The 12,297-nt window shown below is 40.8% G+C and overlaps 1 long non-coding RNA gene across 4 annotated transcripts; it reads right to left on the bottom strand.

Annotated features, from left to right (window-relative positions):
* Window positions 1-319: 319 nt before the first annotated feature.
* On the bottom strand, window positions 320-3,380 carry LOC105492591 (uncharacterized). 4 transcript variants are annotated; one of them, XR_011609526.1, is made up of 4 exons: window positions 3,351-3,380; window positions 2,800-3,105; window positions 2,542-2,708; window positions 320-1,460 (listed from the first exon to the last, which is right to left on the bottom strand). It is a non-coding gene; the product is annotated as an uncharacterized lncRNA (long non-coding RNA). The 4 variants fall into 4 exon arrangements; XR_011609527.1 differs by having other exon boundaries at window positions 3,077-3,105; window positions 3,351-3,375; XR_011609528.1 differs by lacking the exon at window positions 3,351-3,380 and having other exon boundaries at window positions 320-928; window positions 1,318-1,460; window positions 3,077-3,339.
* Between the last annotated feature and the right edge of the window lie 8,917 nt (window positions 3,381-12,297).

Here is a 12,297-nt window from a genome sequence, read left to right as displayed (position 1 = left end):
ACCCAACAAATATAACTTTTGCCTATTTTTTTTGATAACTACTTATGATTGACTTGTCAGTCTCAGGACTTGTTTTCAGCTTTCTAAAAATCTTTCTGACAATGTTAAGCAAGGAAGGTTGCAAGTCCGACTCGGCAATAGTTGACGTGTAACCTTTCTCTAGAAAGAGAATGAAGATGTCAGAAAAAAAATGTTTTCAGGCAGAAAGATGACTACAGTGCCTTTAATGACATTAAATCTCTGTCTGGCAGCCAATATTTGCATAAGACTAATCTAGCTATGAGAACAGTTTACTGTAATTTTAAAGTGGTCTAAAATAAATGAGCCCCAGGTGGAAGAAGCTAAATGGTATATTAGAAAGAGCAAAGGTTTTGAGGTTAGACAGACTTGGACACAAATCCCCACTGTCTCACTTACTTGTCATGGCCTTCTGGAAAATATTTTAACCTTTTCGAACCCCCATTTCATGAGCTGTAAAATGGGGATAATCTTGCCTAGGGTTTCATAAGCTTGAGCTGACAAAAAGAACCTATAGTTCTGAGTACATAGTGCCGGTAGAACGTGCGTAGGTGCTCAGTAACCTCTCTCACAGAGTACGTGTTCCATGTTTTACTATTATTTGTGTTATAGTTATCATACAGTTTAAATGCTGTTACTTATATTTGTTTTCTGTGGCTGCTGTGACAAATCACCACACACATAGTGGCTTACAGTAAAAAAAGTTTTTTCTCTTAGAGCTCTGGAGGCCAGATATCTGAGATTAAGATGTTGGCAGGTCTGTGCTCCCTCTGAAGGCTCTAGTGGAGAGCCTTTTCTGGCTCTTCCAGCTTCTGGTCGCTCCATATGTTCCTCAGCTTGTGGCTGCAAAACTCTAATCTCTGTCTTTGTCTTCATGTGGATTTCTTCTGTTTGTCTTCTCCTGTTTTGCCTGTTACAGGGACACTGGTCACTGAATTTAAGGCACACCCAGATAACCCAGGCTGATATCATCTTGAAATTCTTTACTTAATGACATCCTCAAAGATTCTTTTTCCAAATAAGGGCACATTCACAAGTTCTGGAGATTAAGACATGGACATATTTTTTTGAGAAACACCATTTAGTCCACCACACTAGTATATTGGTAACTACCATGAGCCAACTTTCGCAAGATGATTTATTCCAGTTGCTTTGCTTTTTTTAAAAAAATCATTTGCACCATTATTAAGCTGAAAAAAATACCATCTAACTCAAAATATTGCAGAGACTAAACAAGAATTGAGAGCTTTGGGTTTTGTAGTAATAAAAGCCTTATATGTTGGTATTATGTAAACTTACATAATTTATAGCCTCACTGTCCATAGTGTCTTGAACTCACGGGATCTTGATACTTGCCTCACACCTTTGGTTTGTTGCCTGTTCATCTTGGGATTCTCAGGCCTGTCATGAACTTTGCTCCCTGATAAGTAGCTGGATGGGTGCTGGGATTTAGACAAAAGTACAGTCATTTTCAAACCTCACTTTAAATAAATACATCAAATCCATATTTTAACCTTTCCTTTGCCTTTAAAAATAAACCAATATAGATAGAACTTTCTGACACCCTTAAAAGCTAGTTTGAGATCACTCAACTCGTTTGCATGGATGACCTCTACTTGAACTCATTTCTCTGGAAATAAAAGTTTAGTGTACTACTAATTCAACTTAGAAAGTAATTGGAAGACTTCAGCAAATGAGGAAAATTCTCATTTTATAGGGACTGGGGACTTAATTCAAATGAAAAAACCTTCATTGATGACATAAGTTAATTGTGCAGTTAACATAAAATAACTCTACCTAGAATTATAAAGACTCTGAAAGTATCAGTTTGCAGGTATCAATGATTAAAAGTTTCTTCAACAGAACATCACATTTCTTGAATTTTCTGCATATTGTATATTAAAGAAGACAGTCAGTGACCACTAGTTAGTCTAATACTTTATATAATTTCATTTGATAGAACCCTATTACAACCTCAAAATCTAGACATAGAGTTTCTTCAGTTTCCAAGACACGACACTCTCTCTTTTGCTGAATCCTTAACTTCTACCTCTAAATGTCAGAGATCTCATGGCTCAGCCCTAAACCCTCCTATCTAGTTACATACCTCCTTGGAAATTCCATCCATTCCTCTGGCTGCTAATATTATTCACATGCTACTAATGCCAAAATACTCTATCTCTCTAAGGTTGAGTCCTATATCAATCTACTTATTTAATGTCATTACTTGGATACCTCATAGTCATGTCAAAAGTAATCTGCTGAAAATTAATTCTCTTTTAGGTTGGGTTCCCTAAAAGCAGAAGTTCAGACAAGAATTCTCAAGTAACTTATAATATTGAAATTGATTTAGTGATAGTCAAGTGATTTATTTAATTAGTCCTCTCAGAAGGGAAGCGAGAAAAACAGGAGAGGGCTGGGCAAAAAATGTGAGTGAGTCTAGATTCAACATGATCCCATAAGGAAGCTCTGGAATGCAAATTGTGCACTCAGCTGATCCCACCTTGAGGCAAGGAGACTGACCTTTTGTTACCACATGTCAGGTTTCCAGCTTCCTCAGGAGTGAGAGGTTGTAGGACCTAACCTCCCCAACACTGCAGCTAGTGTCTTGCTGGGGAAAAGCTCCAGAGAAGGTGGCAGCTATGAGCAACTAGCATCCAGCACTCACAGCAGCTGGAAAAAGGGGAAATCTGCCAAGAGAGAAGGCAAGAACAGGGCATCAATAACATCCACTATAGCTTCTTAATTAATCCGACACTACGTGGTCAAAGTTCTACCTACCAATTCTCTCTGATATCCACCATCTCTCTATTTCTTCTCCCAATAACCTAGTGTGCAGGATTTTTCTCAGTCACTTTACCAGCCAGGGACCTCCACAGTCAGTGATGTCCCCACCTGGGCCTTGCTCAGTCCTGGGCCTGACACAGGAGGTACCCCATTCACTGCTGGGCCACACCTGGCTTACACACCAGCCTGGATCCTGCACTCACCGCAGGTTCCATGCTCAGCCTGCGGCTGGGCTGGGCATGCCCCCGCCCGCCTGTGTTATGGCTCGTACCCGTGTTTGGTGGTTCTCATGTCCTTGTCCTGCATCCAAGAAGAATAAGGTTATGTTGACAATCAAAGGGTGAGGAGGGCAGAGAAGAATTCTACTGAGTGACAGAACAGCTCTCAGTTCCTCACAAGCTGAGGAATGTATGGAGTGACCAGAAGCTGGAAGAGCAAGAAAAGACTCTCCATTGGAGCCTTCAGAGGGAGCACAGACCTGCCAATGTCTGCAAGGGTATAGCTTCTTAATTAATCCCACACTACGTGGTCAAAGTTCTACCTACCAATTCTCCCTGATATCCACCATCCCTGAAACCCCACCCTAAGTTGGGTGGTCTCCCTCCCAGTGTAGCTGGGTCCAGGGCTTTTATGAGCTCAGAATGGGTAGTACATGCTAACTGGTTTGTGCATATGTGTATGCAAAAAAGGTTAAAACAAAGGCACCACTCAAAGGTGGGCATGACAGTGTAGAAAACCAGTTAGGGAAGGGTAGGTATATGTAAAATAGGTAAAGGGTGAGGATCAATCAGAAGAAAGCCACCAAATGGGAAAGGAGACTCTCAATCCAGTCCATGGATTTGACTTGTAGCTTGGCTTCCAGGCTTTAAACTGTCTCAGCTTGAAGGGAAGGTCTCACAGGGGACCCTCTCCTGTCTGCCTTCTGCCACTATCACTAGGCCAAGCTACTACCACGTCTTATTTCAACTAGTAAAATGCTTCCAACACATGCCTCTATGTCCACCTTACTCATCGGCAATACACTGACCTCAGAAAATCCAGGATTATTATTTTTTTTTAACACAAATCTGGTGGCTCCAAATGCTTTAATGTCTTCTTATTTCCTTTATAACTAATTTCAAAATCAAGGCCCAGTGCTCAGTGCCACTGTGGCATTAGGCCCCTGACTCCAATGCACTCTCCAATGACCTCTCCCTCTGATATACTATGCATCTGATGCTTCTAGTACTTTGGTCCATACCTATATCACTAGAAGGTTCTGCCTTGTGACTTTCACTCATGTTATTTCCACTAATGAAATGAGAATACTATATATATATATTTTTTTGAGATAGAGTCTTACTCTATCACCCAGACTGGAGTGTAGTGGTGTGACCTCAGCTCATTGCAACCTTTGCCTCCTGGGTTTAAGTGATTCTCCTGCCTCAGCCTCTCAAGTAGCTGGAATCACAAGTGCATGCCACCACACCCAGCTGATTTTGGTATTTTTAGTGGAGATAAGGTTTCATATGTTGCCCAGGCTGGTCTCAAACTGCTGACCTCAAGTGATCCACCCACCTTGGCCTCCCAAAGCACTGAGATTACAGGCATGAGCCACTGTGTTCCGCTAAGAACGTTTTTTTCTAGGTCTCCGTTTATTTTGTTTGTTCTCATCACTCAGGTCTCAGGTTCAAAGACAATTGCCTGAAAGAGACCTCTTTTGATCTCACCTTGTTCACAGCAGTAATCACAATCTACAAGATTATTTGTTCTCTGAAAAACCTAACTATTGAATGAGCTAGATTTGGTGTATGAAAGCAGAAAACAGTTTTCTATTAACCTTGATCTTTTGACTCATTATCCTCCCCACTGGATAATCCCATTGCTTCTTCAGCTTCTCTCAGATATTAAAAATTCCAATCCAGTGCAACATCCACACTTTTAATATCTTTGACTTATACTGTTTAAAGCTTTTTATCTCCGCCAGCTTGGATCTGCCTTGGGCTGGGAACACAGCATTGAACAGGTAGGGAATGATCAACTTCTTTAGGATTCCTCTAAGCTTGTGTTCCTCTCCTGGCCGCACCCAGCTGTCAATGCTGAGATTTAACTAAATAAAAAGTAGCTATAAAATAATCTGTTATTAGGTGGGAGATGTAATAAACATACATGCTATTTTTGCAGGTAGATGAAAATATATGTACAGTTCCATCCAGAAAGTCATGTGATTCTCCTCAGTTTGCAATTCAGTTTGTCATTCTACTCAGATAGTAAGTCAAGAGATAAAGGTTAATCAGAGAACTAATCAAAATTAGTTATTTCCCATCATTTAACTTTTTGTAAAAGAAAGTTTCATATTTACTTTTCTATTTGGGACCTACTGTAGGCAATTATAGCTTTCACAATATGATCCTTTAGAACTATAGTTAATAGCTTAATAGTCCTTTTGAGAATTTCTGGATTCTTGAAAATCAGAGCCCCACTAATGCAAAGGAAGTTTGCCAACAACTGTGAACATGGGAAGTGAGTGGGAAACTGAGTGTTGGTGCCCAAGTCCCAGACATGACCTCCCACAGAATGGGCTCCCTAGTGAGAGAGGGATGACCCTAGTGGGAACTGAAACAGCCTCAAAGCTGGAGGCCCTCCTCTCCTCCCCTTCTGCACTATCCTAAGTTTCTGTCAGCACCCCACAACAAAACCTCACCACCTTACCCCAAGCTGTTAAGAGTAAGCTTGGTTGTACTTCATATCTTGAAGATTCTTATAGGCATCTTCAGATCGTCTGGGGCAATTAACTTCTGACTGCTAGAAATGACCAAAATCCCAACTTGCGTGCCTGCTCATGGAGCTGTTTACCTTAAGATCTGTTTCTCGAATTTACCCCTGCTCTGCTGTTTCACAAAGGGTGGGGAAGCAGTGAAGGGAGAAGACTAGCTGACCCCTGCAGACTGTGTTTTCCAGGATCCTATGCCAAGAAAGGTACTAATGGAAGATTGGATGTTCCATTAGTGGGAAGGAGGGAGAAATTCCCACTTCTACGTTTATGGTATGATTCCCAGAAGCCACTGTTTCTCTTCTTGGTCTCCAGAAAACCCTGTGATGAGCAGCCCTGATTCCATTTTTTTCACCAGGTGACTGTCACCCTAGTGCTCCAGTAACAACACTCCCCTCTGGTCCCTTCAGACTTAGGGTAGGATCTTCCTACCATCATTCATTTCTGATTTGCCTCCCTCTGTACTCGATGCTTTCTCAGCATCCTCCCTGCATTCTATATAGCTGTGGAAACAATTCTCTGTGTTTGTGTTAACTCCTCAGAGTGGGTTCTGTACTTCTAGTGGGACCCTGGCTGATCAAGGCTGACTTTAGAAAAGGTGAGTGGGATGGGGCGGGGCAGTGCAGAGATGAACAAAAACCTTTGACTGTGGTATGCAGAAAAATGAGCATGCTGTTAGAAATGAACAGGTCATCAGAAATGATTCAGACTGAAAATAAGATGTCGTTATCTACCAAAATGCTGCATTGCAGGGAGGAAGAGAATTATTCACCACCACTTCAATGCTAGCGAACCATCATACCTAAGCCCTTAACACATCAAAACCACAGGCTTTCTTTCATGCAAGAGTACATTACTGGGCTTCCCGTTCCAGAACTGCTTCACTCTCAGCAGGAAAGCAAAGGGATCCTGTCGCTCAGGGAGTAGACAAGAGACCTTGTGATATTCAGGATGGGTGATGGGGATGCAAACTTCAAAATGGTTACTTGAAAGTGGTATTCCTAACATATTCTATAACTATTAGTGAGTTCCTACCATGTGTTATGTTGTTTTAGGTACTGGGGATAGAGCAGTGAGCAAATAAAACAATGCCCTATCTTCAAAGAGTGTATAATATGACAGTGGAAGGATGGGAGAGACAAACAGGCAATAAACAAAATAAATAAATAACATTTTTTAAAATGGTGATATATGCTACAGAGAAAAATAATGCAGGGAAATGGATAGTAAGTGTTGAGAATAGGGTGTTGATGTTTTAAATACAAGGTCAGGGAGGGCCTCAGAGTGGCATTTAAGTAAAGAGCCAATGGAGGTAAAGAAGAGAGTCATGAGTTTTCTGGGTAAAGGACATTCAGGAAAAGAGGTGGAAAAGATTTAGCATCATTTTGGGATAGGATGTGACAAATAGAAAGGACTCCAAGAAGAATTCAAGGTTTCTGGCCAGAGCTTCTGGAAGAATGGCATTAGTTGAAATGGGGCAAAGATGAGATAGAGGATATTTGCTTAGGGATGGGGTCAGGAAGATTAGAAGCTTAATATTTAGACACATTAAACTTGGTAAGCCTATTAGACATTTAACAGGGGGTGTGACATAGGTAGCTGCTTCTATGAATCTAGAATTCATAGAGAGAGAGAGAGAGAGAGATCCTAGAGTTGTCAGCATATCACGAGTACTTAAGCAGTATGTAAAGCCCCAAGAGAATGAAAGTGAGCATAAACAGGAAAATAAAAATTCCAAAATGAAGTCCTTGGTACTCCAATATTAAGAGGTTAGGAAGATGAGGAGAAACTCGAAAAGAAGCTTTAGAGGTAGTGGCAAATGAGGTGTGAGGCAAAACATTGAGTAGGGGGTGTCCGGAAAGTCAATTGAAGAATGTGTTTCAAGATAGACCATGAAACATACTGCTAGTAGATGGAATAAGGTGAGCACCAAGGACTTACCACTGGATCTGAGGTAGTTGATGGGGCTGCCAAGAGCAACATTAATGGAGTGGTGTGGAGAAAACAGGGGGTGGAATCAAGGAAGAATTAAGAAAGAAAATGAATCCTATCAAAGACAGAAAACACTTTCCAGGAAAGTTTCTGTAAAGGGAAAGGCAGAAATAAATAGTGGCTCAAGAATGAAGTAGAGGTAAAAAGAAGGTAGAAGAATAAAAAGCAAGTTATTATGTTGGAGAGAAAGACTTAATAGAGAAAAGAAAAACATGGTTTGGAAAAAGAGGGTATAATTGCTGCCATGATGTCTTCAGACAGTGCAGAGGAATTGGGACTTGGTGCACAAGTGGAGACACTCATATCAGCTAGAAGCATGGATAGTGCATCTATGGTACTGTTATAGGAGTTATTAAGAAGTTATTTTTGGCAGATAGAGAGGAAAAGGGTTCCTTGGGAAGCTTTTGTTTCTTTTAAAGCAACTCCAGAAATGTTTCTTGTCTAGCAGGAAAAACCCAGCTCTTAGATGGGCCATGCTAGCCATTAGAAACTGGGTCCACCCAAACAAGGCGATTTCTGCAGTCTTCTTGGGCCCTTGGCCCAACATGTGCCTGACAACATGCCTCCCCCACATATCCCCAGGTGTATAGAACATCATGGTGGCCTGCATTTGCATATCAAAAGGCTAGAGTGGGAGGGCCATACCTAGTCAAACCAATACCCTGAGTCCTACACAAATCAGACACTGCCTCCTCCAGCCTCCTTATATAAGCAGTCACTTTTCCACAGCACACAGGGTTTCCTCGTGCAGCTTTGGAGTTCCCCTCCCTCTGTCTCTGTATGGGGGAGCTTCTTCTTTCCTTCTTATTAAACTCTCTGCTCCATAAAACCACTCCACAGGATCTGTGTCACTATCAAAATCGGTGCCAGACTAAGAACCCGGGTGTTCCTCCAGTTATCGGAATCATATCAGCACCAGAAGGAAAAGTAGAGTATAACAGGCACAGGTGCAGGCAAGCGAGTAGATGTGGTTGGAGTTTACAGAAGTTCTTTTCTGGTTACTTTTATTTTATCAGTAAAATATGTTGCTGAGAAGAAGGAACCAAGTCACCAACTAATAAGGATGGAGGAAGAGGTATTGAAGGTTTAAGGAAAGAACTAAAAATATGACATACTCCACTGGTAGAGTGAGAGAGAAATGGATATGGAAATATATTTTCCAGTTAACATTAAGAGCCCACTTGAGATTAGTGGTCATGAATTTAAAGTGAGGCCATTCACCATGGTTTTACGCTTTTCTTCAGTCGTGTTCAGTTGCACAGTTGCAGGCATGGAGCAGACAAAGAGTTAGATTTAAGTAGGGCTGTGTTTTTGCCTATGATGAAGTGAAAGAGTGACCAAAAATTTGTGGATACATGCAAGGGAGGGATTATAATTATTGGTCACCAGAATTTAAGCTGGATTACAAAAGGATTGAATTGAAGGCAAGCCAGGAAAAGTGTAAATTGATATCACTGAAAAATTGTAGATTCTTATGGGGTCAAAGGGAGGTTGGAGAGGAGTTCCTGGAGGGAGTGGGCTGGAAACATAGCAGAATGTGATGCTGGAAATGGAAAATATGGAGGGCACGTGGTTAGGGTAAGACAAGAGAGCAAATGTGAGCAAATGGCTGAGAAATATAGATGAGAGGAACACAGGAAGAGAGGAGGTCAGTGACTTAGAAGCCAGGATATTAGCAGGATAACATTAGGTTGGAGGGAAATTGAAATCACCAAAAAGCAGGAGTGGTATGAAAAAGAGGGACAATGAGCCAGGATCAAAAATCCTCAAAAATTAAGAGAAAATGGTCTCCAAGTATGAGTTAATAACAGAAACAAGGAGGACTGGTATTTGGAATAGGCTGATGACCTGAGATTCAAAGTCGATTGTTTTCATGGAGAAAGAAGAGAAGATAGGAAGGAAGTGACAATGAAGAGATAAGAGGACACCATCCTTCCTTCAAGCGAGGCTTACAACAATGCAATGGGATAAGAGCTATCATTTGAAAGGGCTATGGGGAAAATGGTATCCTCAAGACAGGACCAGGTTCTGGAACACAGGGGATGGAGAATACCAATTCTGTTAATGATAAGCGACAAGAACTTCTAAAATTCACAGTGGAAGAGTTTTAGGAAGTGAGGATAGTTAGAAGATGTGATCTGAAAAGGACTTTAGAAGGTTTAGTGTACCCCAGCAGTTCTGCCCTCTAGGGCTGCATCTCCTCATCATAAACATAAGATTCATTGAGGAACCTCTCAGACCTTTCACAGCACCCATTTGGGTGGCAGTAGGTACAGTGGGAGGAATCTTTGGAATGCTGTCTCAGACACATTTGAGCCTGTAGAAATACACACCTTGGAGTGTAGTGTCCTCTGTGGCTCCTCCCTTCCCCTTCAGGCTTGGCTATGCCATATTAGAAGTGACAGTTTTACTCTACAGTAGCTGCCCGTGATGACAGAAAAATTTCTTCGTGAAGTTTGCTATCTTCCTGGGCTTCACCCAGCATGGAAGCCAGATATGCTGTGCTATCATATCTCTAAATTTAAAATGGACTTTTGTGTTACTGCACATATTTGGCATAAAGTTTTTTTTATGTTAAACTTTTATTATTATTATTATACTTTAAGTTCTAGGGTACATGTGCATAACGTGCAGGTTTGTTACATATGTATACATGTGCCATGTTGGTGTGCTGCACCCATTAACTCGTCATTTACATTAGGTATATCTCCTAATGCTATCCCTCCTACCCCCTCCCCACAATAGGACCCGGTGTGTGATGCTCCCCTTCCTGTGTCCAAGTGATCTCATTGTTCAATTGCCACCTATGAGTGAGAATATGCGCTATTTGGTTTTCTGTTCTTGCGATAGTTTGCTGAGAGTGATGGTTTCCAGCTGCATCCATGTCCCTACAAAGGACACAAACTCATCCTTTTTTATGGCTGCATAGTATTCCATGGTGTATATGTGCCACATTTTCTTAATCCAGTCTGTCACTGATGGACATTTGGGTTGATTCCAAGTCTTTGCTATTGTGAATAGTGCCGCAATGAACATATGTGTACATGTGTCTTTATAGCAGCATGACTTATAATCCTTTGGGTATATCCCTAGTAATGGGATGGCTGGGTCAAAAGGTATTCCTAGCTCTAGATCCTTGAAGAATCGCCACACTGTTTTCCACAATGGTTGAACTAGTTTACAGTCCCACCAACAGTGTAAAAGTGTTCTTATTTCTCCACATCCTCTCCAGCACCTGTTGTTTCCTGATTTTTTAATGATTGCCATTCTAACTGGTGTGAGATGGTATCTCATTGTGGTTTTGATTTGCATTTCTCTGATGGCCAGTGATGATGAGCATTTTTTCATGTGTCTGTTGGCTGTATGAATGTCTTCTTTTGAGAAATGTCTGTTCATATACTTTGCCCACTTTTTGATGGGGTTGTTTGTTTTTTTCTTGTAAATTTGTTTGAGTTCTTTATAGGTTCTTGATATTAGCCCTTTGTCAGATGAGTAGATTGCAAAAATTTTCTCCCATTCTGTAGGTTGCCTGTTCACTCTGATGGTAGTTTCTTTTGCTGTGCAGAAGCTCTTTAGTTTAATTAGATCCCAATTGTCAATTTTGGCTTTTGTTGCCGTTGCTTTTGGTGTTTTAGACATGAAGGCATAAAGTTGAGCATATGTTCTCTCCCAACCCTCAACAACAAGCAATTGTTCCCTCTTATATCTAACATTCTTGTTTTTCCAATTCCTCTCCTCCCTATTCTGAGTTTGAACCATCTTTGGCTCATGAGGGCATAGGAACTTGGCCAGGCAGGGAGAGCAAAACATTACTTACTGAAGTCATGTGCTTTATCCCTGAGGGGTATTTGATGCCCCTGTTCTTTGGTTCTCCACGAAAGAAAGAAAAAAAAAACTGATGATATCACTGGATAAGAGAAATGTTAGATTTTCACTTTCCCCTGAATTATCTATTTTTATTTTAGTGGAAAGCTTAAGTTGACAAATGAAATTATATGCACAGGAATTGGTAAATGCTTTGAAAGTAAAAAGCTCTATGAATGGAAATAATTGTTTTAAATTCTTGAAAACAAGAAAGGAAGAATGAGCAGATGGCCCATCATGCTTTTGCTGGCTTTTGGGTTGGTTCCAAATGGCAAACTATTGCCTGGGCAAACATTTGGAATCAAAATGACCATACTCTGTTAGCTGAGAATCTTTCAGTGCATTGTATACTCTGCAAGTCATGTTCACCACTCTGAAAGGACATTAAACTTGATAGAAAAAAATATGTAATGTATTAGAGCACTAGGAAGGAGTTTGAATTTAAAGTGGCGGAACTTTTATCTAGATGTGAGCAAATTTTATATGCATGATTGTCCCAAAGACCAGAGCTATTTTCAAAAGAGAATTGGATTCTGAATTATGAATTTTGTTCTAAATAAGTCAGAGAATATTACATTATTTTGATATAATCAATAACCTTTATGAGAAAATAACATTTTACTTATTTTGCCTTTTTTTTTTTTTTTTTTTTTTGAGATGGAGTCTTGCTGTGTCGCCTAGGCTGGAGTGCAGTGGTGCGATCTCAGTTCACTGCAACCTCTGCCTCCTGAGTTCGCGTGATTCTCCTGCCTCAGCCTCCTGAGTAGCTGTGATTACAGGCACGTGCCACCATGCCTGGCTGATTTTTGTATTTTTAGGTGAGTCAACGTTTTATCATGTTGGTCAGGCTGGTCTCGAACTCCTGACGTCGTGATCTGCCCACC

This window comes from Macaca nemestrina, chromosome 11 (genome assembly GCF_043159975.1).
Source record: "Macaca nemestrina isolate mMacNem1 chromosome 11, mMacNem.hap1, whole genome shotgun sequence".
NCBI lineage: Eukaryota > Metazoa > Chordata > Mammalia > Primates > Cercopithecidae > Macaca > Macaca nemestrina.
Note: the sequence above shows the minus strand (reverse complement) of the source record. Positions and strands in the feature narration are given on the sequence as shown.